This window comes from Nicotiana tabacum, chromosome 15 (assembly GCF_000715075.1).
Source record: "Nicotiana tabacum cultivar K326 chromosome 15, ASM71507v2, whole genome shotgun sequence".
Taxonomy (NCBI): domain Eukaryota; kingdom Viridiplantae; phylum Streptophyta; class Magnoliopsida; order Solanales; family Solanaceae; genus Nicotiana; species Nicotiana tabacum.
Window position 1 is genome coordinate 889,384 of NC_134094.1, and position 6,000 is coordinate 895,383.

Sequence of the window (6,000 nt, forward strand, 5' to 3'; positions counted from 1 at the left end):
ATTTGTCTCATCCTTTTAAATTATTTTATTTTTCTTTCTTTTTATTCCGCGTTTTATTCAATTTTGCTCTAAATCTCTTCATCTTCACACTGCTTTATCTCTACACAATTAAAATATAATACTAAATACAAAGTAATATAATAAATACTCAAGAGATGATTAAAAGTACTAGAATATGAGGCAACAATGGGTAAATATATGTATTTTTGGCCGAACATCAGTTGGCTCGGATTTGGAAGAGTTTGGGTTAAAATCGGAACACTTCATGTCATCGAGGACAATAGAAATGTTAAATTTTTTCATATATAAATACGTGTGAAACTTTTTGGAACATTTCAAGAAATAAAGAAGACAATATAAGGATTTGATACTATAACACATATATAATATAGGATCATTTATGCAAGGTGGTGGTGGAAGAAGAAGTAGGGAAGGGGTAAAATAGGTTGGGACGGTGAGATGGCATGCCATGTTGCATCCATCCTGATGACATGTGTACATGAGACGGTGTTGTCCACGGTGGAGGGTCCTAATAGAGGAGGGATATTCTTGCACCAATTTTGAGATGTCAGGGGCAATGATAGACCAAAACTATAACGAAGGATATCAATGATCCTATTCGTATAGTAGAAGGGTATTTTCGACCCTTTTCCCTATAATAATGTATACGGTCGAAACTGATTTCGGCCTTCATACGTCTGATCGAGATGGGATCATAATGGACCGAAAAAAGTCTTCATAAAATCGAGATGGATCCGAAGATGGCACAAACGAGCTTCAGATTTCAGGTACAGGTTATACACCGAGCTCGAAGTCATTATCGAGCTCGGGTCAGAATCGAACTATGATGAGATGTGATTGAATCGAGCTTAAGGGCCAGAGTCCAACCAATACCGAGCCCAAGTCATTTCCGGACCCCGAGTCAGCATCGACCTCGAACCCGCACCGAACTCTAAAGCTGGACGCCGACCAATATCGACCGATACCGAGTCCGATCAGGGTCGAGCTCACAGACAAGAGTCGTTGCAGCCGCACTAAGGGAGAGAATCTCGGCGGAAATTAGGGAAAATCTGATTTATCATGGGTTCCCCACCATGTATTTTTAATTATATCTAAATTAGGGTTCACTCACTATAAAAGGGAAGGCTATATTCCTGTAAAAAGGGGGAAGAAAGTTTTGGCATACATTGTAACTGAGATATCATACATTCCTATATTGAAGACTTATCCTTTTTAGATTCATAGATTGATTCATCTTGCCTAATCCATAAATCATCTTCTTTCCAACTTTGCTTAGTTTTTCATTCTTTGCAATCAATATTCGATATTTCCATTTTACTCTTACGATTTGTGTCAAGTTATACCACATATCCTTAGAACTACGTACAAATTCAACTCTATCTATTTTTCGGGTAAACAGTTTGGTGCCCACCGTAGGGCTAAGGATAACAGTGGTTATTTGATATGAATCTGCAAAAACACACCATTTCACGCTTATTTTCAGAAGTGCCTTTGATTTCAGATTAGCAACGACGAGCTCTCAAATTAAATGGCCTTACCTATTGACAACGAAGTTGGCCTTCAAGGTGAGAACAACAACTTGACACCCGGGGCCGGAATGCCGCTTGTCGACGCCGGTGGAGCTCTAGTCGAAGTGCCATTAGACGTTAATTCGGCTGTGGCCGTTGAGTCAAACCCACATTCTGAACCTGAAAATAGCAGTCATGGTGACACTCGATCTGCAGCTCGAGATACCCATAACGTCGAGAAAAACAGTGTTAGCTTGCGTATGATTTTCAAAATGTTGCAAGCTCAACATGTAGCGATAGCTCAGTTACAGAGTCAAACCCAGGTACCGAGGAGGCCGGAGCCCAGTCCACCCCAAGGAGTCACCCACAGGACGGATCCTGCTATAGTAAGATCAAATGAGCAAGAGTCGGGGACTAATCCCGAAATTGCTAAGATGTTCGAAGAACTGACCAAACGAATAGAATCAGGAGGATCGTGGCAAATGACAAAAGTGTGGAAACATATAACTCCAGATTTGATCAGATCCCAGGGGCACCACCGATACTGAAGGGCTTAGATTCCAAAAAATTTACACAAAAGCCTTTCCCCCCAAGCGCGGCTCCTGAACCGATCCCAAAGAAGTTTCGCATGCCCAAGATTCCTAAATATAATGGAACGACCGATCCCAACGAACATGTTACCTCTTACATATGTGCCATCAAAGGGAACGATCTAGAGGACGATGAGATCGAATCTGTATTATTGAAGAAATTCGGTAAAATCCTGTCAAAGGGAGCAATGTTATGGTATCATAATTTACCATCTAATTATATCAATTCTTTTGCTATGCTTGCAGATTCCGTCGTAAAAGCGCACGCCGTGGCCATAAAGGTCGAGACAAGGAAGTCGGACCTGTTCAAGTTAAGATAAAAGGATAACGAGATGCTAAGGGAGTTCGTATCTCGTTTTCAAATGGAACGAATGGATCTGCCACCAGTCACAGACGATTGGACTATTCAGGCTTTCACCCAAGGTTTGAACGAACGAAGTTCGATGGCCTCCCGACGATTGAAGCATAACCTGATCGAGTATCCTGCTATTACTTGGGCCGATGTGCATAATCGATACCGATCCAAAATAAGAGTCGAAGATGACTAGTTGGGTCCTGGTTCCGTTATTAAAAGGGCTGCCAACCGAGAACAGAGGTCGATCAAAGACCGATACTGGCCGTATAATGGAAATCCTACAAGCTCTATGTGATAAACGGTCAAAACGATACTACTGCTAATGTACAACCCCCCTGTTCAATTATATTTTGAAACTAACCCTTGCAGGTGTTCGACCAAAGACGAAGATTAATGAATTCAATCAGGATATAAGATGGATTATTCAACATGAAGCCTTAGGTATGAAAGCTCGTGTTGCACTCTTTTTCCCTTAGACCGCTTTTGTCCCGAATGGGTTTTTCGGCAAGGTTTTTTAATGAGGAAACCATTGATCGTGCTAACTCGAAACAATTCAACAGTATTCGAGGCCTCCTTACAATCAACCTCAAATACTCGGGGGCATACCATTATCATTGAACATATCAACGATAATTATCAAGTACGGTGCAAAGGAAGTTACTTCGTTATTTCATGGCAACATGGTCTCAACAAGAAAAATTGTAAGGGCCAAATGGTCAAACGAGCCATGCCCATGTAGTTGGCCCGAGCCCTGACACAAAACATGAACACATGTATAATGACTTACAAAGAAATATTTATTCTTTACCGATATCTTATATCCAAGAAACAATTCCTCTATTTCGACACCTATTATGCGAACAAGCTTAAGGGCCGACCATTACCCCATAAATCGGGGACTGCCAACCGAAAAATCAACGAGTTCAAGCAACACTCACTATAAAGACCAAGGGCTACACCGACTCGAGTTCAAGCAACCATTTGGGGACTATCTACGAAGTCCAAGGGCTACCCTATTTCGAGTTCGAGCAAGCACTCACTCGACCATTAAGCCTACGGGCTACATTACTTCGAGTTCGAATCACTCACTCGACTAAGCCTACGGGCTACTCTTGTTTCGAGTTCGAGCAAATACTCACTTGACTAATAAAGCCTACGGGCTACATCACTTCGAGTTCGAGCAAGCACTCACTCGACGACTAAGCCTACAGGCTACTCCTATTTCGAGTTTAAGCAATCACTCACTCGACCATTAAGACTATGGGCTACATTACTTCGAGTTCGAATCATTCACTCGACTACTAAGCCTACGAGCTACTCTTATTTTGAGTTCGAGCAATCACTCACTCGACCATTAAGCCTACAGGCTACATTATTTTGAGTTCGAATCATTCACTCAACTACTAAGCCTACGGGCTACTCTTATTTCGAGTTCGAGCAATCACTCACTCGACCATTAAGCCTACAGGATACATTACTTCGAGTTCGAATCATTCACTCGACTACTAAGCCTACGGGCTACTCTTATTTCGAGTTCGAGCAAGCACTCACTAGACTACTAAGCCTATGTGCTACTTTTATTTCGAGTTCGAGCAATCATTCACTCGACCATTAAGCCTACGGGCTACATTACTTTGAGTTTGAATCATTCACTCGACTACTAAGCCTACGGGCTACTCTTATTTCGAGTTTGAGCAATCACTCACTCGACCATTAAGCCTATGGGCTACATTACTTCGAGTTTGAATCACTCACTCGACTAATAAGCCTACGGGCTACATCATTTCGAGTTCGAGCAAGCACTCACTCGACTACTAAGCCTACGGGCTACTCTTATTTCAAGTTCGAGAAATTACTCTCTTGACCATTAAGCCTACAGGCTACATTATTTTGAGTTCGAATCATTCACACGACCATTAAACCCACGGGCTACATCACTTCGAGTTCGAGTAAGCACTCACTCGACTACTAAGCCTACTGGCTATTCTTATTTTGAGTTCGAGGAAAGCGCTCACTCGACTACTAAGCCTACATGCTACCTTTCTTTGAGTTCGAGCAACCACTCACTTAACTATTAAGCCTACAGGCTACCTGTCTTCGAGTTCGAGCAAATCACTCACTTGACTATTAAATCTACAGGCTATATTTCTTCGAGTTCGAACAAAGCACTCACCCGGTCATAAAATCTGCAAGGTCCGAATTCGATCAAATTGCCTAAAGCCTTATGAAAACCTTCGTAAGGCATGAATAAAACAAGATCTTCACAAGGCAGAAAACAGAGGCAAGTCGGGAAAAGAAAAAATCATTATATATACATACAAGAATGTTTACAACGCCCAAACAAGGCCCTACACAAAAAAACCAAAATGAAAACTAAAGGCTAAGTTTCTTGGTTGTCTACGGGGGCAGTCTCTTCTCCGTCGGGCTCCTCCCTTCTCTCAGACCCACTCTTTCTCCCACCATTGCCATCATCATCATCGAAAGCCAAGGCTTCAGCATCAGCTTCGAGCTCTTTAGCCTTTTTTATCTCTTCGGTGAGATCGAAACCTCGAGCATGGATCTCCTCGAGGGTCTCCCTCCGAGATTGGCATTTAGCAAGTTCAGCAACCCAATGTGCTCGAGTGTTGGCAATTTTGGCTGCCTCTCTTGCCTGTACTTGAGCAGCTTCAGCATTGGCCCGATAGACGGCCACGAATGCATCGCATCGGCCTTTGCCTTTTCGGCGTCAGATTTGGCCTTGGCAAGTTCACAGGCCAACCGAGTCTCGAGCTCCTCTATTCTTCTTGCTTGAACCGAGCTTTTATCCTTCATGCTTTGAAGTTGGTTTTCGGCCGATGATAATCGGGCTTGAACAGTTTCTTTTTCTGTGGTAAGATGGTCCATGCCATATTTCCATCCCAAGGTCTCCGCCCTTATCATATCGAGCTCCTCACGAAGCTTCCCAATAACCTTAAGCTTCTGCTGCAGCTGTGAGATCGAAATATTATCCACCGTTCCAAAATTGAGCCCATGGGTTTTTAAGATTACCATTACCTTCTCGGTCAGGTCGGTCTTGTCTTGTTGAGCCTTGGCCAATTTAGCTCGGAGGTCCTTGATTTCTTCTTCCCTTTGTCCGAAGAGGAGTCTAAGGGCGTTCATCTCCTCCGTGACCCATCGGAGGTCGGCCTCATACCGACGCAGCTTAGCTCGAGACCGAGAACACGCTTCTCGATGAACCACTACTGCTAAGAAGAAAGAAGAAAAGAAGTTAGAAAAGAATAGCAAACATGAAAGTGGTATCGAAGAAGAAAGTTAGAGCTTACTCGATTTAAAGCTTGTTGCACTTTACAGAAAAGGCCCGACACATCACTAGGGCCAGTAACATCCTCGACACCAGTAAACAAATCACAGAAGGGGTCCTCCCCTTCATGAGATCGGTTTATCTCGAGGGCCCCCAAAGCTTAAGCTTCCTGAATCGCCCTTTCAAAAAAAGCAGGGAGAATGGGCGAGTCTCTGATTATTATTGCCCCAAGCGACTCGCTTGGGG